This window comes from Nuphar pumila, chromosome 15 (genome assembly GCF_984573655.1).
Source record: "Nuphar pumila chromosome 15, dmNupPumi1.hap1.1, whole genome shotgun sequence".
In the NCBI taxonomy this organism is placed as follows: domain Eukaryota; kingdom Viridiplantae; phylum Streptophyta; class Magnoliopsida; order Nymphaeales; family Nymphaeaceae; genus Nuphar; species Nuphar pumila.
Window position 1 is genome coordinate 8,902,894 of NC_143263.1, and position 25,618 is coordinate 8,928,511.

General features: G+C 39.2%; 1 long non-coding RNA gene across 1 annotated transcript in view; it reads left to right on the forward strand.

The window, feature by feature from the left end:
* The first annotated feature begins 1,011 nt into the window (after positions 1 to 1,011).
* Positions 1,012 to 25,618, forward strand: part of LOC149814395 (uncharacterized) — a 202,812-nt gene continuing 178,205 nt past the window's right edge. Inside the window, exon 1 of the long non-coding RNA XR_016427941.1 lies at positions 1,012 to 1,379. This is a non-coding gene — a long non-coding RNA (uncharacterized LOC149814395). The remainder of the gene's footprint in view (positions 1,380 to 25,618) is intronic.

Genomic DNA, 25,618 nt, shown 5'->3' on the forward strand with positions numbered 1-25,618 from the left:
CATCAATGCTAAATTAACATGTTACATAGTTTTTTTTAGCTTTTTCGTTGTTTTGACCCCATAAATGTTTTGGGCATAGTCGATTCACTGGCAATCCACACCTTGATCATGTGTTTTTAATGAAAAATGATATTTGGAACCTGGACTGGAACGTTTATTTTTAGAATATTATAAAACAATAGTTGATCCCTATAAAATCAAGTACATAGATCACATTATGGTTAGAATTTAAAAATAAAATAAAAAAACCCCAAAACAATTTAGTATGTTTGATTTAGCTCGATATATAAAACATGTATTATACATATATTACAGAGTAATGTTTTAGTAATGACATCATTACGTATAAAGGCCTATGAATATTTGTGGCACAGGTTGTCATGTCTAATCCGACCTCATAGATGCATTCAGCATGTTCAAAATAGTGGGAAACAGCTTCTGAATAATGTTCTTTTGAGAAAAAAATAGGATTTTATGCCCTAGGAAAGTATCTCATATTGTAGGAAATTGATTTTTTAAGCCTTATAAATTCAAGAACCAATTTTCACTAAGTGAAACATGTATCAGTAAGGTTGGTTTTACTAAAAACAACCAAAAACATTAAAAAAAAAAAGAAAAAAAAACATTTGTAAGTAATGGCGACTGGCGAGGGTAACATACAAAGGCCTATTATATATATTATATTATCGAGCTTTAAAAAGCAATTGTTTGAGAAAAACAAAGCAGCTCGTGATCAGCTAATGAACTCACGAACTGAGCCCAAGCTTGGTTCGTTTGCGAACCCTAGGTCCAGCGGCCGAGGAGGTCTGGACCCGGTAAAAAAGTTGGTCTCGCACAACCGCACAAGCACTCAGTCGCGGTCCGGACCAAGCCCAGCTCAGTGGGGTTCGCGCCCGCTCATACGTGTGAATCGAGTCATCACACGTGCAATTCAGCCCGGCAAACCCCGATTTAAAAACGAGGGTTTTTTCCTCACTCCCTTTCTCTTCTACAACTACAAGCGTCGTTTGTGTCCGTAGGGTTAGGGTCTCTGCTTAGCTATTCGTTCACCCGAGTCGACTCCTCAATGAAGGAGGTGTTGTTCTAGGGCCATTTCCCGACGATCTAGGATTACGGCAGAGTTATGGTTTTGAGGTAGCGCAGAGACGAAGATGATGTATGGCGATCAGCGGCAGCGGCAGCAGCATATGCATTCGCAGCCTCAGCCCGGAGGTGATTTCCACCGAGTTATGCCGATGATGCCGCCCATGGTTCACAGGCCGATACATGCTGATTACATGCACGACAATGCTCCGCCTTCTTATGACGGTTGGTGTTCTTGGATGATTCTTTCGGTTATATGTTTGTTTCTCCGAATCAATTGGCATCCGAGGGTTTAGGTTTTGAGTTTGTGGTTGCTGATTTCTTGGTTATGCATGTCGAGGGGTGTTTCCGTTCCTGTTTGAAATCAGTTTTTTATTATGTGAATTGGTTCGATCACGGGTTTTTTAGGGTTTCCTTTGTGCTGCGTTTTCGTGTCTTAGGTGCTAAAATTGAATGCTTCATGAAAAATTAGACTGGTTTCTGGATTAAGCATCTATGTCGTCCTCAATTTGATGTAATTTTCTTGCCCTGTGAACCAAATAAGTATGATGCGCGCGTGTGTGCCTACACACACAGTCTTCTTTCTTTCTGAACAAAAAAAATCAAGTGAAATTGGAAAAGACTTGTTTTACTTCAAATCTTCATTTGCCCTTCCCACGCTGGTTTGGTACGTGAGTTGCCTTGAGGTTAATGGCATTGAGTTCTTCTGCACAATTTTATAAAAATCAAGAAGAAGAGTAGCATTATTAACATGAGGGAGAAATTAGCTTTCTTTTCTATAGTATATATGATAAGAGTTCTCATAACATAGCAACACGGAGCCCTGATTTGAAATCTTTTGGTGTATTTTTACTTATTGCTCATGAACGAAAAACAAAAAATGCTACGGTTCAAACAAAAACAAGAACAAGGAGAGAAAATGAGGTGTTTGGTTGAATCATTTATGAACTCCATATCTATGATGCAGACCCTGCCTGTACTGTTGTATGTGTTAGCTACCCCATGCCCACATCTTCATCTCATGCCCATCATATTTCTCGTCAACCAAACCACCCTTGCAGTCTCCACTCATACGGTGGTAGTGATTTTGTCATTGATGTAATTGATCATCACTTTCTTTCCAATGATGACGACGGTCTTATCTGATTTGGGTTTGGAGACACTGATCTAGTAAACATGGTGGGAGTGAGAGACAATTTGGGTTGGAGGTGTATGTAAGAGGGGAGGAGAGAGGTATGGGTTTGATGAGGTGGATGAGGGAGAGGTAGGGGAAGGAGAAGCAGGAGGAGAGGAGGGAAGCCAGAAAATCAATGGTGGACAGTGTGTGTGTGTGTGTGTGGGGGGGGGGGGGGGGGGGGGGGATTCTTATTAGAAGAGTGGATAACCACATGGATAAGCTCACACCAACTCATCAGTTTGAGATCCAATTCAGGATTGTCCTTAGGAGGTGTCAGGAAAGAAGTGGAATGTAATAATATCGATTCATTCAAAAGAAAATTGATTCAAATGTTGTACTTGTGTGTGTGTGTGCGCAAGAGAGAGAGAGAGAGAGAGAGAGAGAGAGAGAGGATTTCACATGGTACTTTTGATAAAAAAATCAATCTAATTTATTTTACACACTTTGTTCGATGAGAAAATGAATCAGTGTCTACAAGTTCAAACCCATGGGTCTTAATGAATTGTGGAAATTAATAAAAGAAAAAGAGAAAGAAAGAAAAAAATCAGATTCCAAATAGAGGATTCAAACTCGAAAAGATCCTTTTTGATTCACAAAGAATGATGGACAAGGGGATTAATCGAGAAAAATCTCTTATTGTAAGATTATATGATCATGATTTGGTTTGCGTATGTCTGGTAAAAAGAATAATCTTCTCCTTTGATCATTATAAAAAATGAAAAGTGTTCAATTAGAACACAAAAACATGATTGAATTGGTCCTAGTTACTCTTTGAAATGGAGTGGAAGAAGGGTAGAGATTCTTGAACGAAGAAAATGATCCATTCCCTTTGAAGTAATTAAATGAGAAGCCGTATGAGGTGAAAATCTCATGTACGGTTCTGCAGAGTGATAGTAAGGGTGATTTATCTATCAACTTTTCCACTATCACCCCCCAAAACTAAACTCTACTTTATGTAAAGTCGCTAGAGTACGATTAACTTTTGGATTTGAAATCATTGCTTATATACCTAGTATTGGACATAATTTGCATGAACATTCTATAGTATTAGTAAGAGGAGGAAGTGCTAAGGTTTTATCTGGTGTGAGATATCACATTGTTCAAGGAACCCTAGATGATGTCGGAGTAAAGGGTGGTCAACAAGGGCGTTCTAATGCATTGTATCATTTAATAATGCCATGTGAATCACTAGAAACTTGTGAAGTATATAACTAACCTAATAATGAAAGTTTCATAAGGGGATTGGAGCAGGTTACCATGAGACAAAAGATCTTCTCTCTAAAGAGATTCAACCCTATTATGTTAATATGCTTAATTGGATGTTGAGATGGCAGACTTTCTAATTGACAAAGTTATGTGGAACTTGATTGTAGTTGCTAATTGCCCCCTCTTAAGGATTTGTTTTGGTGAATATTGACAACAATAATAAAGTGTCAGGGTCATATAGAGGCTGCTGAACATGTGTCAGGGAGTGTGATGCTTTTTTTGGCATCTATAGGCTGCTGGACATGTGCCATGGTCATATAGAGGCTGGTGTGCATGTTTTTAGTAGATTTTAAGGTTGGGTCTACTTGTAAGGGGGTGTAGGATATGTGTGTGTGTATGTGTGTGTGTGTGTGTGTGTGTGTGTATGTGTGTGTGTGTGTGTGTGTGTGTGAGAGAGAGAGAGAGAGAGAGCACATGTTGATGTGGCCCGTAGGGATTCACCCTCACACACCTGGCTAGGCCATAGACGCCCATGACTTTGAGCCATTAACTTTTGGTCATCATTTAGCTATTTGGTTTTGGTTATTTTGTCATTTGCTTTATTGGGTTGGATTGTTGGTATAGGATCCAAGGCCCAACATGTGGTGACCCAAATCCAAATAAAGGGCCTCTCTCTATATAAAGACTTTATGAGAGAGCCTAAGGATGTATAAATAAAATATTGGTTCTTTTAGTTAATTAGCTTTGTCTCCCCCTCTCTTTATGTCTCCCTCTCCTTCCCTTTCTATCTTTCTTTCCTTTTCTCCATCTCCCCCTCCTTCCTTTTCTCTCTCTCTTTCTTCCTTCTCTCCTTTTTCTTTCCTTTCTCTCTCCCCTTAGCCTTGATGTGAAGCCATCTCTCCCTCTCCTTCATGTCTCTCTCGTCTCTCCCTTCTCCCTCTCTAATGTCTTCCTCTATCCCTCTTTTCTCTCTCACGTCTATCTTGTCTCTTTCTCTCTTTAGCTTTGGTAGCAACCCCCTTCTCTTTGGGTGTTCCCATGAGTGCCATAAGGGTTGCATACATCCTCAAGACTGCCTAAGCCTACCGGATCTCTGCCTTGCACGTAGAGTGTGCCGGTAACCGGCCCTTGGCCTACCACAACCCGTATTCGTATTGGGTGTTTGATCTGCACCATCAGTGTGTAGGGATCCATCCTATGTAGATTAGACCACCAAGGCATTGATCTGAGGGCACAATAACCACTTGCCGCCATGCCTTTGCCCCTAAGATGACATGGTTGGTTGAGCATAGAAAATGTGATGAGGGAGAGAGAGTTGGTGACATGGCTGCAATTATTGAGTGGTGGAACATGTGTACTGCATACAAAAGGTGAGAGTTTGATTTACCAAGTCTATTCTTAAGTATTTGGAGATAGGGCTTATGGTTTAAAGTTGGTGGGAAGTAATGATGAGTCTGACTCGTCTATGTTTGTAGTGACAGTTCTTGTGCATGAGACAAGCATGGTGCAATGATGGTCTCTCTTGGCATTCTTTTTGTTGATTATGTTATGCAAGATTGACTATTAGGAAGGATGATTGAGATTGGTCATAAGAAGAAAGACTTGTATTACCTAGATTGGCTGGATGAGTTCACAAAGGAGATCTAGAGTTTGTTTAGGAGCTGCAGTTATGAATGAGTCGGTATTCTATAAGTCATATTTCTCACTCTAGGATGTCAGGAGAGGCCTCATCATTGCGCCATCCATGTCTCATGAGAATTGTTACTAAAGACATAGATGAGTTATACTCATCCTCACTTCCCAACAACTTTAAACAATAGACCCTATCTTCAAATACTCAAGAGTAGGCTTGGTGAATCAAACTCTTACCTCTTGCATGCAGTCCACATGTCCCACCATACACCAGTTGCAGCCACATAACCAACTCTCTCTCCTTCATCTCGTTTTCCATCCTCAACCGATCAGAAGAATGTGAAGAACCCAAAGTATGCACATGCCCTATCTGCATACACTCAATAACTTTTTTGTCTTAGACACATAGCACAAATGACTTGGATCCACCACTTCATCTTTGCATGCCAATACAAACTTCTCCCCTCTTTTATGCATTCCATGTATAACAACTCTCTCTACACAACCCAAGAAAACCTACCACTACACTCCTCTCTCTCTCATGACTATGGTTCGTATGATACACATGAGTACATGACCATTGTACCCAACATGTTGCACATCAATATGTATGATGCAAGTGAATCAAACCATCCTCATATGACCATCCATAAGATGTGTATGGTGGATCTCTCTCTCTCTCTCTCTCTCTCTCTCTCTCTGCATGTGGATCACACAACCGTCAATGTGTATGGTGCAAGTGAATCAAACCATCCTCATGTGACCATCCATAAGATGTGTATGGTGGATCTCTCTCTCTCTCTCTCTCTGCATGTGGATCACACAACCGTCCTGTAACCATCCATGGGATGTGTATGGTGCATGTGTTTCGACATGTGTATGTAGCACACCTTTCCAAAACAGACATCCTTCACTACAATGCATGTGATGCATATCAGTACATGACCATTGTATCCAACATCAACATCTAGCACATCGATCTGTATGGGGCAGCACATCAATGTGTATGGTTCTAGTGAATCAAACCATCCTCATGTGACCATCCATAAGATGTGTATGGTAGATCTCTCTCTCTCTCTCTCTCTCTCTCTCTGCATGTGAATCACACAACCCTCATGTAACCATCCATGGGATGTCTATGGTGCATGTGTTTTGACATGTGCATGTAGCACACCTTTCCAAAATGGACATCCTTCACTACAGTGCATGTAATGCATCAGCACATGAGCATTGTACCTAACATCTAACACATCGACGTGTATGGGGCATCACATGGACGGGTACGGTGCATTTGAAGCACACCATCCTATGTTGGATGTGTTTCAAAGTGTGCATCTCTCTCTCAGCACATGACCACTGTACCCAACATCTTGCACGTTGATGTGTATAGTGAATGTGAAGCACCAGCCTATGGTGGATGTGTTTCAATATATTTTTCTTATCTCTCTGCATCTGAATGACACAACCCTCGTGTGACCATCCATGCGTTGTGTATTGTGTATGTGTTTTGGCGTGTGCATGTATGCAACACTCTCCCTCCCTCTCATATCCTACACCCCACATGTCGCATCTTATAAGTAAACCCAACCTTAAAATCAGTTAAAGAACATGGCGAGCCTCATCTGACCATCCATGGGATGTATACGGGTGATGTAGGCAATTCTCTCTCTCCTACACCCCTATGTCACATAGACACGATAACCAGGTAGTCGACATGGGTACTGGTACCAGACGCAACATGGGTACGTGCTGGTCCAGGTTGGGTCCAACCCTGACCCAAACCAAAAAAAACTGATGTGGGATTAAGAAAAAGAAGAAGAAGCAGATGAAAAGGAAAGGAAGAAGAGGAAGAAAAAAAAGAGAAGAAGAAAGAGAGAGAGAGAGAGAGAGAGAGCAAACCCTCTTCAACTTCTTCCTTCTTCTTCCAATATGCCCGAGAGAGAGAGAGGGGGGGAGAGAGAGGAAGTGTACCTCTTAGGGCGGGCCTCTTCTTCTTCTTCTTCCTCTGAGAGAGAGAGAGGGGGAAGGCCCTCTGCGAGTGAGAGCAAAAAAAGGGGAAGGCACCTTAGACCTTCCCCTTTTAAAAAGAGAGGAAAGAGTGAAAACTACATAGAGTTCATAGACAATTGGTCATAATGAAAGCTTGAAAAATATTCCATATCTAATTGGTCATAATGAAAGCTTGAAAAATAGTCTAGAGAAAACTAGAAAGATAAACAATGTATTTGGAGAAATCTAAAAAATCTAAGGGCCAGGTTATCGCCTCGCATGGATCAAACCAGAATATAACATGGGTCTTGCTTAACATAGGTTAGAGAGAGTTCCACCAGACCTACTGGCCAGTAGGACAAATGGAACAACATGCCTTGACCTGCAACTGCTAGCACATTCAACCCAAGAGGGCCAATAATTCCTCCATTAGCCACATATCTCATCTTTCCTTTTACCATGCATTTTTTCTTGACTTGTCATTTATGAGTCAACCCTTATGGAAACTCAGAATAGAAACTGGATGTGACTTAAAAAAAAAATTCCCCGGCTATTTGTTTGTTCCAATTCCCTAAAACAAACAATTTTTTACTTATCCAGAATTGGTCTATCTCTCAAGGATCATCATTCTTTGCAAGCTGCTACTTTCATCTGGACACGAGGATGTTAAAATGTTAACCGTAATGCATATATATTATTTAATATTATTATTATATTTTTCCTTTTATTATTTTCTTTTATTATTTTCCTTTATTTTCTTTTTTAGCATCTAGTTCAATAGGAACTAGATATTTGATCCAGTCAAGTTCGTGTTGGAACTTGACTGTGCCGTTGGACTAGAGTCCAACGTCTCTTTTGGAGAGATCAAAATGAGCTCTCCTCTCTCTTCCACTTTTTTGTATATATAGGGGTGAACCCCTTCAATGTAAATAACAATGCTTCTTAAGCATTTTGTGCATGAATAAAGTATTATTTATTTTTCAAGTGTTCTTCCTTTTATACCCTTTCAAGGGTCATGCTTGTAGTGTCTCCAATAGACACTTGTTTGTGAGTTATTCATGCATTTGTTAAAGACCACCATTTCATTACATGGTATCAGAACTACAGAATCTTTAGATCTTGAAGTGCTTCCACCTTGATTTCCGTGCCACATTTACAAAAGGTGTTTCATCACCTTGTTCTTGGCTTAAGAAGATTTGTTTGAAGAAAGGCGGACTTGTGTTACAAAAAAAATGGTTACGTATCCTCTCTCTTATTCCCTTGTCTATTCTTTTTTTCCCCTCTCCCCTCCTATTTATTTCTCTCTTACCCTTGTAAAAGATAGATGACAATGATAAGATCACCATCATTCCTATGAAGCTAAATGATACTAACTATGTAATGTGGGCTTCGATTACGAAGCACCACATTTGAGGAAAAGGTTTATGGGGTATAGTGGATGGTTCCGATTCCGAACCTAAACTATTTCTTACCAAGAAAGAGGGTGATAAAGAGGTTCCTCTAACGAAGGAAAAGAAGAATAAGACGTTAGCCACTTATGAAAATAAATGGAAAGAAAGGAGGATAGGGCATGCAAAAATTATGTCATGGCTCATCAATAATGTAGACATTAAAAAATGCTCTAGTCTAGCTAAGTTTGAGCATGCAGATAAGACTTGGGAATACCTCAAAAACATGTATTATCTTAAAGATATTGCACATGTGTGCAATTTACAAGACAAAGTCCGAACAATGACTAAAAAAGATAAACCATTCGAGAATATTATAATGAGTTGTCCGAACTTTGGGAAGAGTTGGCTCTTTTTGAGCCCAAATGGCATTGTACCAAAGATATCGAGCTTCGCCAAAAGCAACTCGATATGGAACATTTCTATCAATTTGTGAATAGTCTAAGGCCGGAGTTTGAATCCACCAAATCGGCCCTTTTACATCGTGGAAAAATTTCTTCTACTGTTGATACTATATAAGAGCTCACTATGGAGGAAAATAGACTTAGAAAAAGTACTCCAAAAGTTGATGATGACTCAATTTTAGCTGTCTAGACTGGGGAATCATACTCGTACTTACAAGCTGCCTCATTTTGGAAGGAAAAACAGTGACTTTGATAAAAAAAAAGTCATTTGTCATCATTGTCATGAACCGGGGCACTATAGGCCTCAATGTCCAAAGTTAAAAAAGAAGAGAAGAAAAAAAAAATTGCATCTGTTGAATCCGAGTCAAAAGATTAAGATGCACGTGAATCTATGGCTCAACTGATGGAAATTCTTCAACCTCTTCTCAAAGGAGTATCCTCCTCAACTGAAGCCTCAACTGGAGCGGCTGTTGTATCTTTCTCCGGTCCAGGTAACTTTCTTTGGCTTTTAGATTTTGGTGCTTCTTTTCACATGACTCCAAATGTTAATAGTCTATCCATATGTCTTAAAAATAACTCAAGTGTGTCAAAGGTTTTTACAGCCGACGGCACGTCTCTTGAAGTAAAAGGAATAGGATGTTTTAAAAATCTTCAAAAGTCCAAAATATCAATCTTTTCTCCTTTGATATATCAATCTCTAGATCATAGTTTTTTTTTGGAGAGATCTCTAGATCATAGTTACCAAGAAGCGAATTGGATATGGGAAGCGATGTGGGAAGCAGAAGCAGGGAAGTGTGTGGGAAGTGAAAAAAGGAAACATGAAGGAAATGAAGGAGAAACAAGTGGGAAGTTAGTGGGAAGTGAGGGGGAAACAAGTGCAATAGGGAATCAATTTGAGAAGCAAGTGTGAAGTGCACTTCCCACAAACTAAAAGAGAGTTTCCCCCATGCTTCCCCTTTTGGGGGAAGGGTGGTGCTTCCCACTTCGGAAGTGTGGCGCTTCCCCTTTCAGCAGCGTTCTTCCCCCTTAGGGAGGCGCTTCCAGTAACTATGCTCTAGATTTTCTAGCTACATGATCGCAAAACTATACATATGACATGGTCCAAGAAATTTATTTCCATTATTTCAACTGATTTTATTCAACATTAATTGCCATGTTGGGGAAATGCAGGAAGCTCCAAATATGATTAGGTATAACCACCATTTATTTCTCTGCCATATCCTCTTCTATTGTCTTCTTCTATGACATTCTGTAAATTTTGAGTCATGACTAACTGTTTCCAACAAATAAGTTATCATATGATTGTTGCTGCTAGGAGAAGCAGATGTTAATTCCTTATACGAGGTAAAGTTTTATGATGCCATTATGGGCTATATTATAATGAAGGTTGGGCAGGAAGACATAGTAACAATGGTAACAAAAATCTGATATTGTAGTTGGCACTCTTTTGAAATGTACAAGAATTTTGTTTGAACCACTTACTTCCCATTATATCATTATAAGCGGATAAAAAATTGATTTTCACCAAATATTTAGTTATTTTATTATTCTTCATTTGATGATGTAAATTTTTTTGTTGATGATGCATTATGCTAATTTGGGACTCTTAGGCGTAAGTTCAGAAGATCAGCCACTTGTGACATGATATTTTAGTTCATAATTATCCACCCAATCAAACTCCTGATTACATTCTTAGTTTTCACGAAGTATTCTACATGCTGCTCAAGTAAGGAATTTTTTGTGAACTATTTGCTTTTTGTTGCATTTGTTGTTTGACCAAACTGTTTGCTACTAAAATTTAACTTCTACTACATAAGAAGTCATTTTGGAGATGATACTTTTATCATGTTGCCTTTGGTCGAAACCTTTTGAAGCTCACCGTCATAGAAAATAATCAAATGTGTTGATTGTTGGATCTAGTGTCTTGGCAAGTATATTCCCTTCATCTCTAGCTGTAAAGGAGTTGGATTGGATTCAAGAAATTTGGAAAGTTCAATCATCCTCCCATTGATATAGAAAGATTCTTTACTAATGCACAATAGCCTTCTAATCACTTACAAAATCATGCTTTCTTGCATCTTACAAACACATTCCAATAGAAAATTTTAAGGAATACCTTGTTTTTCCTCAAAAAAACTCTAAAATATTATTTTTCCCTTTAAAAAACTCCCTTAAATAGAAGAAAAGAAAGATTTAACTAAAAAAATATTATGAAATACTGAAAGAACTAAATATTTTGCTTATATATATATATGAAAAAAGTACTTATCTTTATTATTTATTTTTAATAAATTAAAAAGCCCACCCGAGTCACATGTGGCCAATCCGATACCAGGTTTCGAGAATGCCAACTATGATGTACAAAATCTCCAATAGAAATCCAAAAAAACATTAAGAAATTCCTACATTTCCTTAATATGTAGATCTAAGTCTTCAATACATGAACTGGTAACGCCAAATCAACTTGCCATGGCCCAATTCTGAAGTCATTGTGAAATCTGAGATGCCTCCTTGAAAGGAGGGGGTCATCTGTTGAGTTTTGTTATGGAAATTGAATTTAAAATGTGATGAAGGGAACTGGTTATTGTTGTGGTTTCTATGGTGTGAAGAGAATGAAAGACTGGAATTGTACAAAACATGGTGCATCATGTCTGACTTGGTTGAAAAGTCTAAAAAAAAAAATTGCCAATGTTATTATTATTTTTCATATTTGTGGTTTCCTTTTATAGATTCCTACTCTCTCATCTGGTAACACAACTAAACTATTTTCTTTGCCCTTATCTCATCCAGCCTGGTAACTGTAGTTAATAAATCAATCGGCTCTTCAATGCTCTCTTGCCATATCTCTGTATTTGACAACTAAAAGTTGCTAGAGCCCGTCTGTGTGGCTGCTCAAAGTTTCTATTGCATGATTTCTTGGATATATAGATAAAATAACTAAAGAATAGAACTGAAAAAACGTGGCCTACATGGAACTTATATGGTGAAAATAGGGGTTGGGCATCAGCTGAAACTTTCAACGGAGTTCAGGAGCATTGCATATGGACAAAGGGACATGGGCTATTTTCCCATTGTATTTTGTCTTTTTATCTGGTTTCCTTATATCTGAAAAGATGTAAATGTGCATTATTGCAACTGGTTGTGGCGAGAGATAGCAATGTGCCGTATTGCTAGTGGTAGAATACCATGGAACATGCAGCTGACTTGTATGTTGTAGTTGGCTGACGGCAAACTTTATTCTGAATGTCCCATGATTTCTTAATTTATGTATCCATGCATATGGACGTCTTTGGATTAATTTTTGAAGATAACCATGCTGAGTATATACTTCTGTATAGCTTCTTTGAACTTACGCGTTATTGCATAGCTCATGCTAAGAGGTTGGTGCTTTTGTGCAGACATGGAATTCCAACCATGATGGACATCCGTCCGGGTGGCATGGCCCTCCCTCCAAACATTAGCCTTCCTCCTGTGCCAGCTCAGCCTGCCATACCTTACGGTCATTGTGCCAGCAGTGTAAAACTGAGGCTAGGACCCTGCCCCCAGGGCCTATGCTAAGTGTTAGCTTGCGCAGAGGGGCGATAGCCATGGGAATCGAACCTTGACTGCCCATCTAGCAGCCAAAGCCCCACCCGACTAGGCCAACCCCCTTGGGGCGGTCCCAAGTGATTAAATCAGGTTAACCATGAGAATTGCATGTTGGGCGAAACCTTGTAAAAACAACATGACAGGCAGCGTACCTGAATTCGCCATTGTCCGTGTAGGTAGTTCGGCGTTCTCCTCAGCCGATCGACGCCCACAATGAGCCCAGGCCTTATGTCGACGGTGAGCAGGACCCTATTCTGCGAAGTCTGAATGTAGAACTGAATTTGGGCAGGGAATTGTTACGAATACTCATCATCTTCGTAACCCCTAACCCCTTATATAATGGAGGAATTGGGCAGTTACGTGAATGTGGTCTCTCCGCATTCACGTAACTCCCACCCACTATCTCCATTACTCAGCCACTTACGTGACCCACTAAGAGGGTGTCAAATCGGGTCAGACTGTGGGTTGAACTCGTAACCCATAATGTCCAACATTCTCCCACTTGACCCATTGACACCAAAAGTGTACTAAATCGAGGTATATACTGTTATCTCGATTTAATTCTTTATATGGGTTCACATGCCACCCTTTATCACAAGGATGAATTGTATGAGTCAAAGATATGAACACTCCTTTATGAAATGTCATATTTTCTTGTACTACTCTACAATTCACCTTCAGTGCTTAGGCATGTGAAGAAATTACCTTTATGAATAGGTTGGTCTCTCACCTATTCTATTGGTCCTTTAATATTGTTATTCTGCTATTCTCTCTAATTCATATGAGAGATTCTTTATGCAAAATCAACAATAACTCAAAACCTTAGAGAATCAAAACATAAACACAAATGTGATTACATAATGTATTGTCATACATCAAAAGGAATCAAAAAGACCCATCCCCTTTACATGTTGGGAATACAATCCCGGTGCTAGCCCTTTAGTAAGGGGATCTGCAGTCATTTCCTTCGTCCCAATTGTATCAATACATATCAGATGATTCTCAGTCCTTTCTTTAACAACAAAATATTTTAACTCCATGTGTCGATACGATGTTGAGCTCTTGTTGTTATTTGAAAAGGACACAGCTGCTTCATTGTCACAAAAGATCTTTAGTGGTCTCTCAATAGAGTCCACTATACCAAGACCCATAATGAAGTTCCTTATCCAAATGGCCTGTGACGAAGTCTCGTATAGAGCAATAAATTCCGCCTCCATGGTATGAGCAGCAGTGGTAGACTGCTTTCCGCTTCTCCATGAGACAACACCATCCGCTAGAAGGAAAATGTATCCAGTAGTGGATTTTCTACTGTCAATACACCCTCCTAAGTCCGCATCAGAGTATCCAACGACCTCTAGGTGGTCAACTTTCCTGTAGATCAACATATAGTCTTTCGTTCCTTGTAAATAGCGCATGACCTTCTTCGCTGCCTTCTAGTGCGCAATGCCTGGATTTGACTGATATCTACCAAGCATTCCCACAGCAAATGCTATATCAGGTCGAGTGCAAGTCTGCGCGTACTGTAAACTCTCAACTGCAAAGGCATATGAGGCAGCATCCATCTGAGCCTTCGCAATATCATCCTGAGGACAGTCCTTCAAGCTCAATTTATCCCCTTTCACTATAGGTGCCGAACTAGGAGAACAATTCTTCATCACATATCTTTTAAGAACCTTAAGGATATAGAATTTCTGAGATAGGCCAAGGACACCCTTAGTTCTCTTACGACGGATCTCGATTCCAAGGACATAAGTGGCCTCACCCATGTCTTTCATATCGAAATGAGAGGAAAGAAAGTCTTTTGTTTCATGTAAAAGACTCAAATAATTAGTTGCAAGAAGAATAATGTCAACATATAAAACCAAAATTATGAACTCACTCCCACTAGTCTTAATGTAAATACACTGATCAACAATGTTTTCAGTGAATCCAAAGTTCATAATTACCTGATTGAACTTCTTATACCACTGGCGGGAGGCCTGTTTAAGTCCATAAATTGACTTATTCAATTTGCAAACTAAGTTATTCGAGTCATCTATACTGAAACCAGGAGGTTGTTGCATGTACACCTCCTCATTCAGATCCTCATTCAGAAAGGTCGTTTTCGCATCCATCTGATGTAGCTCTAAATCAAAATGAGCTACGCGGGCCATGATTATCCTTAATGATTCCTTAGTTGAGACAGGAGAAAAAGTCTCATTATAATCAATGCCCTCTATCTGTGTGAAACCTTTTGCAACAAGCCTAGCCTTGTACCTCTCCACATGACCTTTAGAGTCTGTTTTGGTTTTATAAACCCATTTACAACCAACAGGTCTAACTCCATCAGGTCGAGGTACAAGATCCCACACTTGGTTCTTTGCCATAGAGTCAAGTTCTTCTTTCATGGCATTGATCCAATGTGTTGATCTTTCACTTTCAATGGCTTCTGCAAATGTGAAGGGATCTTCATCAATGTCTATGAAATCATTTGACTCTTGTAAATACACCACATAGTCCGGATGGATAACAAATTTCTTAATTCTGGTGGACCTCCATACAGGTGCTACAGGTGGTTCAAAATGAGCCTTTGTATCCTGTTGTTGTTGTATATCCTCATCAACAACCGGATCTAGTTGGGATTAATGTTCATTGACTGAACTTTCTCTTACATTACTCGAAGGAATAATGATAGAGAAAATCGGGTCATTTTCCTCAGCAGGTATAGAACCTGAATCCTGCATTTCATCAAAATCAATATTTTGAGACACATCTATCCCAACAGAACCATTTTCAAGAAATCTTGCTTTATTAGTTTCCACTATCTGTGGTGTATGAGATGAACAATAAAACCTAAAGCCTTTCGATCTTTTTGGATAACCAATGAAGAAACCACTAGTTGTCCTAGGATCAAAAGCTTTTATATGTGGGTTATACAATTTAGCTTTTGCTAGACATCCCCATATGTGCATATATGACAAAGAAGGTTTTCTACATGTTCATAACTCGTAAGGAGTCTTTTGAACAACCTTCATAGGAACCTTATTCAGAATATGCACTGCAGTTCTAAGAGCTTCACCCCACAAGGTCAAAGGAAGGTTTGAGTGATTCAACATCGCTCGAACCATTTTTCTAAGCGTACGGTTTCTCCTTTCAGTTACACCATTCTGGTAAGCACTACCAGGCATGGTATACTGAGGTACAATGCCTTCCTCTTTTAGAAACCGCGCTAATGGACCTTCCTTTTGTCCCATCTCAGTGAAACAACCATAATATTCGCCACATCTATCTGACCTGACAACCTTAATAACTTCACCGGTTTGTTTCTCTACTTCTTTCTTGAAGTCCTTAAAAACCTGAAAGACTTCAAATTTTTCAGATAATAAATAGAGATACATATACCGTGAGTAATCGTCTATAAAGGTGACAAAATATTTTTCACCCGTATAACACGGTGAAAAAGGGTCGCAGACATCCGTATGCACTATTTCTAACTTTCCATTGATGCGTTTGGCATCTTTCTTATATGTGTTAGACTGCTTAGCCTTTACGCAGTCAACACATGGCTCTATATTCGTAAAATCAAGGGATCCAAGGATTCCCTCTTTTACGAGTCTTTGGACTCTCTTTCGAGATATGTCCTAATCTCCGATGCTAAAGCAAATAGGATTGATCATCCTTTAGACCACATTTATTGCCAATCATTGTGTTCTCAACAGAGTGAGATTCCTGAATTTGGAGTTTGGTTCTTAATCGATACAAACCATCACACATATATGCAGAACCTATATTCATTGATTTTTTCATAATAATAAGTTCAGAATTTTCAAATTTAAACACAAAATCAAACTTATCAAGTTTTGAAATTGAAATTAGGCTCCGACTATAAGATGGAATATAAAATGTATCGACCAAATCCAACATGAATCCCGACTCCAACACAATTCTGCAAGTCCCAATGCTCTTGACATGTGAACACATCTTATTTCCTGAGAAGATGCTCCTTTCATGCTCCGTTGGTTCCCTTTTGTTCAGAAATGCCTGCAAAGAGTTGGCAATGTGCACTGTGGCACCAGAATCAATCCACCAACTATGCAATGGAACATGAATTAGATTGCACTCATGAGAAACGAATGACTTATTACCTTTATTTTCGAGCCACTTCTTGAACTTCAAACAGTCCACCTTCTTATGCCCTTTCTTTTTGTAGAAGAAACACTTTATAGAAGGGCCACCTAACTGGGATTTGGCTTTCGCCTGAGAGTTTGAACTCTCCCCAGTGGCTCTCTTCTGATTCTTCTTTTTGAATGAGCTTTTCTTTGGCCTCGACCTTTATTTATCCTTATGAGAGGCCATATGTGCACTTGGCACCCTCTCACCCTTCAATCTCTCTTCTTCCTCAACACACTTACTCGAGAGGTCATTAAAAGACCACTCATCATTATGTGTGTTGTAGGAGATTTTAAAGGGTCCATACTCAATAGGTAACGAGGTTAAGATCAGATGGACTAAAAAGGAGTCAGAGATGGCGAACTTCATGTCATTCAGTTGAGTCGCAATATTCCTCATTTCCAAAATGTGTTGTCGGATGTGACTGTCACCAACATATTTCATAGACACTAATTTGGACATGAGGGTATTGGCCTTTGCCTTATTAGAAGTGATGAATTGAGCCTCAATGGCTCCCAGAAATTCCTTAATAGTCCTACAATGAGGAATGACGCCTCGAATATTCTTAGCCACCCGAGATTGCAAAAGCAACAGGCTAAGTCTGTTTGAGCGCTCCCACTTCTCAGAGGCAGCCTTCTGATCGGCTGTGCTCTGTTCTGTAAGAGCGGGAGGTTCGTCAATTCTAAGAGCCAGATCTAAATCCATATAGCCCAAAGTGAATAACACGATTTCTTTCCAATCAGAAAATTTTGATCTATCTAAGATGGGGATACTATTTGAACCGTTGATATGGAAGGAACCTGATAAATCAAGGAACGAAAAATGGAAAGACATTACTATTATTGCTCAGACGAGACTCATGTTGAAAAGGTAAAAGTGAGACCCTTTATTTTCACCTTTTCTGAGACAAGCATAGTTGAGCCATTATCGTTTCACTTTGGTGAAAACGACAATACTCATAATGGCTTTGTCTCTTCAATTCTCAAGGAATTGACTTCAGTTGGTGAAACTAGTAAATCATGAATCCAAAGGCAATTCAGCATTGTACCTTTGGGTACGAACATGCTTCTTGGGCTGGAATACACATCTACTATCACACCCTGTGTAAATTTGGAACACAACGACCTACCTTTGGGTAGAATCGATGTTTCATAAATTCACACACAATCATAATTACGAACCTTAATACGGTCCAAAGAATCCTTAATTAACATGACTCAGATCACTTTGGTGATTACATGAATCGGTTAATCAAATTCTTTTACTGAAAAACATATTCGTATTATGGAGCACGCCCATGCACACATTTTAATGCATGTATATTCATGACTTAATATCAGTTCATACTTCAACAAATATGCATAAACTAATTTTCATGAATTTAGTTACAATTCATGCTTAAAATTATCATGCACAACTTAACCAACGCTAAATACATGAATTAACATGCATAAGTCATACATTACTCAAAATAAATACTTTATAAAGCATGAAAATTAATAAAAGCATGCTCATATGGGTAAAACCCAGGGTCCTCATGTAGGAACTGGTCTAAAAGCACTCTGAACCGGTCTGAAAACGCCCTGAACCGGTCATCTAAAGGTCTGAACCGGTTCTTAACCTTATAAACTGATACTTAATATGAATAAAAGTTCATAAAACCCTATAACCGTATTCCAAAATCCCTGTATTTCTTTATATTTATGAAAACAGGGTCTCAGCATCTCGGAACCGGTGAGAAACTGGAAAGAACCGGTCAAAAACGACTCTGAACCGGTTCCGAAAGGGGTCGAATCAGGTTCCTGATCCGATTCAGTCTTAATAGTGTTTGGATCCTGCATTACATGGATCCGATCCGGTTTAAATGGGATCTGGGTCTGACCCGACCCTTACTTAATACGGATCAGACCCAGCCCGAACAGAACCCGGGTTAGACCCGATCCGAAACAGGCCCGGGTCGGACCCGGTCCAAAACAGACCCGGGTCGGACCCAGTCCAAAACAGACCCGGTCAGACCTGGTCCAAACCGGACCCGGGTACGATCCGGTCCTTCATGGACCCGGGTATGACCCGGTCCAAACCGGATACTGGGTACGACCCGGTCCAAACCAAACCCAGGTACGACCCGGTCCTTCATGGACCCGGGTATGACCTGGTCCAAACTGGATACCGGGTTCGACCCGGTCCAAACCAGACCCGGGTACGACCCGGTCCAAACCGGACCCGGGTACGACCCGGTCCTCCATGGACCCGGGTTTGACCCGACTCTTAATGGGTCCGGATCAGACCCGATTCAAAATCAGACCCGGGTTAGACTCGGTCCTAAATGGACCCGGGTCAAACCCGATCCAAGAGAAAGACCCGATCCTTTCCGGATCAGACCCAGACCCAGTACCTTTATGGGTCCGGGTTAGATCCAAAAAGTGAAAAAGCAGACCTGATCCACCCAAAAGGGTTTGGATCGGGTCTGTCATCGGGTCTCCTCGCCGGACCCGGTCCGGTCCCTTTTAAAAAATAAACAGAAACCCGATGGTTTCTGTTTCATTTTTAGGGAAACCGAAAAGGGGGTTTCCTCCCTTTTCGGTTCCACGGCGACTCACGTCGCCGTAACGGCGACCGGCGCAGCTGTCGGCGACCTGCGTCACCCCACGGTGACGCCGGTCCGGCGACAGCTCCCCCGTCATACGATGTCGCCCCACGGCGACGATGGTGGCTGCGCCGTCCGATGGCTGAAGGGCACGGTGTGAACACCCCCAAATTTTCCAAAAATCCAAAATGACCATTTTTGCCCCTGACCTCCACCCTCTGAATAATCGGGTAAATTTTTAAACCAAAAATTTCATTCATCCCTTGGATTCATTAGAATTCGGACCCAAAGTCTTAGCTCTGACCCAACTTTGATCCAAATCGGATCCGATCCCCTCTTTGAGAAAAATTTCAAAAATAAAAACCCGAATTCTCAGAAAACTCTCTTTTGTAAATATTTTTGCAAAAAATACAAAAAAATCAGTTTTAAATCTTTATTTCTTGCAAACCTTAGGATTTTATTCTAAAAAAATACAAAAAATTGAAAAATAAGACAAAAACCAAAAAAATGGAAAATTTCAAAGAAAAATGAATGAGTTTAAACTTTTTAAAGTCGATTTTGCTAAAAAAATCATTTTTAAACCATTTTTTTATGAAAATTTTGTTAAGGGAGCCTCTTTTTGCAAAAATCAAAAAAGTTTTTACAAATGAACCCTAATCGCCCCCCCTCTCGTTCACGCTCGAAACCCTCATCGCCCAGCCGCCTTTTTCTTCTCTCGGCTCAGCCTTCACAACCAATCTCCATGGCCACGCCCTCTTTCCAAGCCCTTCATCACCTACTCCCGCTCTCCTCCCGTCCATCTTCAACGGACTCCTCATCTTCCCGAACTTTCCCCTTCTCCTCTTTAAAAAGAGCCCGCAGGAAGTCCATTTTTTTCATCCGCCTTCACCCTACCATCGCAACACATTATCTCCTCTCTGATCTCCCCTTCTTTCTTCTCCCCCCAAATCCATCAAAGAGACCTTGATTCCTTTCCTCAGAATCCCCTTCCTCCTTTAGAACCTCTGTGGAGCCACCCTTCTTCCCCTGGCGGATCGGGGAAGACCTCCGCACCTTCAGCAAGCAGATCGGGAAGGAGCATCGCCCCATCCGATCTTCCCTGGCCTGTTTCACCATCGATGGAAAGAAGTTGATCCGATTATAGGAGCTTCAAGCAATCTGGTAAGAACCCTTTCCCCTCTTCTCCATGTGATTTCGGTTTTTCCCTATTTTTCTTTCAATTTTTCTGTTTAATCGACCCCATTTGAAAGCACCATGGGTAGTATCGTATTGCCTATAGCAATATTGATCTACCTGCGTGCGACATCAAAGGGGATCCTCCGATCCCAACATCCTTTCTTTCTTTTGCTGAGGTTTCGTTTTCTTCAGTTTATTTAAAGTCTTCGACATTTCTTTTATTTGTTTACCTAAAAAAAATGAAAGGGAAAATATTGAAGATCTGTGTATTTGTTAGCAAATGAGATGTCCAGTTCAAATCAGACATCAAGTCCATGTACACTTACGTTGCCTTCAAGGCAGAATTTGATTCTGCCGCATGCCTCGAATGTCTTGCTTCTGGTATTGAGCACTTGTTAATCTTCGTAACAACAGACTCTATCCATTATTGCAATTATTAATCTGTCTCTTTTTTTTAGTTTTCACGTTACTGTGGCATCTGAATTTAATACCCAGCTGTAGAATTAAGGTGCCTCTGGGTTTATCATAAATTTTACTTGTTTGGTTACCTATAAGGATTTGCTTTAAATGGTATTTTTAATCATTCGGGATCCGTGTGTCTTTTGAAGAAGGATTAAAAGGTTGTCAAGTTGATACTGTCAAACCTATGTGAGCAGACAGGAGACTTAAGTTTCACTCTTCTGTAATTCTTTTCGGTTCAGTGTCTGCAAAATAATTTTTGAACTATGAGAATGGATGATGTCGTATCAATAAAAAAAAATCACTAAGTAAAGGGCAGGGTTCCAGCTCCTGGAACCGAGTTATTGATAATTCCAACCCCAGGCTCTACTTCTTCTGCTATCAGTGCATTATGCAATTATTCAGTCAAACATCAGGGGAAGGAAGGTCTATATTCAATTCTTTTCATATCAAGAACCGACAACAGTGGATCCTAATTCTGGACGTAAAATGGTGACCAGGTCAGTGTTTGGTTATAAGAAATTCTTTTATGGAACTTCGTGAAAGTTTATCTGAAGAGTTTATGGGCCTTCGGGTTTTTACTGTTCAAAACAAAAAGAAATTCTGAATCTAAGTATCCAAACTTCCAGTCAGTTTGACGTATCCAGTGGAGTTCAGGATGATTGCTTTAACAACCACCTTTGCCAGTCTGTTAGCAGTCGATTTACGGCCAACCATTGATCAATTGCATATCCAGATTTGAGATTGACACGCCTTTGGTTTTTGCAGGGATAGCCTCATTATCATACCCAGCGTTCTCTCATCTGTATGCTGCCCAGCAGTTGAGTAACTTTGGTAATCGGTGTCATCATCTTCCAATAAGGTATGTTTTATCAGATACCTTCGTATCTCTTATGGGTTAGCTTGATAGCCTGATCCACTGTTTGCATTTTATCATTACACTCACCCATTGTTTCATTGTTTCCCTATATTATCAATACCCATCCTGTGGCACTTACATCGTAACAACATTTCCTGATTTATTATTCAATTCCTGCTGTGATTTCATATTGTCATTATGTTAGTTTATGATTCTCTGTTATTTTAAGTGATCCTTAACTATTTAGTCTTAGCTATTAACAACTCTTAGTCATAGGTGGGTTGACTCAGTCGGTTTAAAACAATTAGTGCATTTAGGTGTTTAACATTAGTTCTTTGTAAATCCTTCACACTAGTGTTTAACATTGAGTGTTATAACATCCTTGTGTGATTAGTCAATAGTTGTGTGTGTGTTCAATGGTAACCATGTGGCTATTAGTGCTGTTAGTCTGAAAGATTAGTATAGGCTGTGTTAGTATGTTGGTGGTCAGCATAGGCACTAATAGCTAGGGTACGATGGTACCTGAGCAGTGAATGAACCTGTGTTAGTGTTGGGTATTAAAAAATCAACAAAGTGCGTTAATAACAAGTGCTAGCAACCTGGGTTAGTATAATAGAAGTTAGCAGACTGGAATAGTTTTGGTTAGCAGCCTTTGTAGTATATATACATCGTTAGTGTTGTGCATGTGTCAGTCCTTATTAGTGTAAGCGTGTCAGTAACTCTATGTCAATAGTGTGTTAAGCGTTGGGTAAATTGACATCGGTGTGTGAATTGACACACACCTGGCTAAGTTAGATCGAAGTGTCATTTAGCCTGAGCAATGAGTTAGTTAGCTTGTATAGATTGTGTTGATATGTTGGCATATGTATTAATAGTTAGTGTATGTTAATACCTTGGCAGTGAGAGTGTGTTATGGGACCTGGGTTGACAGTACATAAGTTAAAACCATATGAGTAATGTAATGTGTTGACCATCAAGTGGTTGGTCTATGTTAGCAATGTATTAGGCAGTGCAGTGTATATAGTTAGCAATGTGTTAGAATAGTGTGTCAAATAGTGCGTCATAGCTACTGTTTCTCCTTTTAAATTGTATATCTAAGTCTTGTAACCAGGTTTTAGGGAGTGTTGATGTGCCTTCGCCTGCTGTTAGGTATTAATTCCCAGCGCCCTTTCTAATTGTCGATTTTTCACCATAAAATGTTTGGCTGTTCCTTAATGTTTTCCCTAAATATTGCCTTACCAAGTATATATAGTAGTAATTTCAGCCTTTTATAGCACACATTAACACTGGTTCTAGTATATGTTCTATCCTTGGCATTTACATAGTAGGCTTTAGCACCATCATAGGTATCATAATATACAAATCTCCTACTGGTTTGGTATATGTTGTCATACCCAATTTTTCATAGAGCTAGGGTGTCATTCATGCATTCCAACTATGCATATCTTCAGCTAGCCCTTAGATAGGTGTGTACATGTTAGTACCTTAGTATGATGTGTCCTTTTTATATTTTGGACATTGTTAACTTGAATTTTGCAGGAAATGGGGGAGATATGTCTATTTCCCATGAGAATTAGAAACTTTATAAATTTGAACCTAGTAAAACCTGTAATAGTTAGGTGATTAATGAGAATTCGTTGCATTTCTTGCTTTAGATAGAATGAATGAGCATTGTAAATATCATGAATTGCTTGTTTTCATACATTTTTGCCTTTATTTCTCAAATTCTCACAAATGGCAACACGAATGGCACGTGCACCATTTCATAAGAGGTAATTGATCCTAAGTTGATCATCTACATCAATGGCCATAGTCAGGATGTGGACAAAACTTAGTATTTTTATCTTTTATGAAATAACACTGGATCCGCACTGGATCCGTTTTCAAAATTCATCATATTTTCCTTAAATATTTCCTTCTTTTATCAGAATTTAACTTAAAATTAATTCAAAATATATACCAATGGCCATAGTCAGGGTATATTGAGAATTAATTTCATCTTAAATTCTATAAAAGCACCAAATGTGTTTCATTCTTCACTTGAATCTAAATATAGATTATTATATAATACATCCAATGACCATAGTCAAGGATGTATTATATCTTCAATCTTATTTTTTTTCATCTAAAGAATGAAATAGCTTTTCAAATCCAATTTCAAAATTCTTCAAATTCATTCATCATTTAGGATAGAATTACATCATGCTTTCCAAAATTCATTTTCCAAAAACTCCAAGTAAATGTAAATATCTTCCTCAATCTATCTTCAATCCTTATCAAATCCGATTCATCCTTTCATTTTTCAAAATTCTATGTTCAATCTCAAAGTCCAATTTAACTTTAAGATTTCAAATTCATTTTATATTCAGATTCAAATCAGATTTCAAAATCAAATTTGACTTTAAAATTCCAAATTCATTCCAAACTCCAAACCAATCTCCAAGTTCAATTTAACTTTGAGATTTTTTATTCATCTTCTAAATTTCAAATTTAAGGTCTAATTTGACTTTGAAATTCATTTGTATATTCAAGATTCAATTTCTAAAATTCATTTTCCAAGTTTAAATTAAACTTGGGAGTTCTTGATTCATCTTCTGAGTTCAACTCCAAATCCATTTTAGGATCCAGGATTCAACACTCATATTGGACCTCAGACTTCAGATCCGATTCCTCTTTAGGATCCAGAGTCCAATACCACTTTTTGATCTCAGACTTCAGATCCAATTCCTCTTTAGGATCCAGAGTCCAATACCACTTTTTGATCTCATACTTCAGATCCAAATTCATCTTAGAATCCAGAACCCAATTCTACATTTGGATCTCAGACTTCAGATCCACTCCATTTTAGGATCCAGAACCCAAGTCCATCTTGAATTTTAAATCTCGAATCCCCTTCTGTTTAGGATCCGGAATCCAATTCCAATTCTAGATTCTAATTCCATTTTCGGATCTAGTCTGAATCTCTTAAATCCATTTCTATTTTTTACCATTTGATTATCTCAGATCCATTCCAAACTTCAGAAATCCAAATTCAATTCCATCTCAAGTATTTATTTCCTTTCCTAAATTCAAATTCAAAATTCAAATTCGAAGTTCATTTTTGACTTTGAAACTTCATTTTCTTTCATTTCAAAACTTCAAAGTCATTCTTTCTCATTTATTCTTCCAATCCTGATTTACTTCAAAAACTTAGAACTCCTCTAATCTATCTCAAGTTCTAAGTTAGATTTAAGTCATTTCTTCACTCTTTTATCAGATTCATCTCAGAAAAACTTGGAAATTTTCAAAACCTCTTTCAAAAGGAGCATACATTCTTGCATTTGCACAAGCATGATTCTTTGTGCATTTAGATTTTTAGAATAGATTCTTAGATTATATTTATGCAAAGCAAAAAGGCATAGATTCGATCCTTGGTTCGATTACTCCTGGTAAAGGTGCCAGGAACGGTCGAACCTCGTACCGACGAGCGAATCCCGTCTCTCCATCTTTTCCCGCAAATTTTCAAAATGGAGGCGAGTTATTTGCTAAATATTTTTCAAATCAAGGTCAAGTGAAAACCCGCAAAAGAGTTCCTCTCTCTCTTTCTTTTCTCTTCTCTCTTTCTTTTCTTTCTTTTATTTTTCTCCCTTCAAAAAGGAGGAAAATAGAGGTTAGAAAATGGAAGGAGAAGGAAGTGGGAGAAATCACAAGAGAGAAAAAATTTTGCGATGATCACACACGGCAGCGCCTGCCAGTCCGGCGGCAGCCCCGGCGACATCAGCAAGGAGGCCGCCGACCAATGGCTGCCCTTGCCGGCAAGATGCCCCACGGTAAACCCCGGCGAACCCACCCCTTCGGCGACAGGTAAGGGTTTAAATAAAT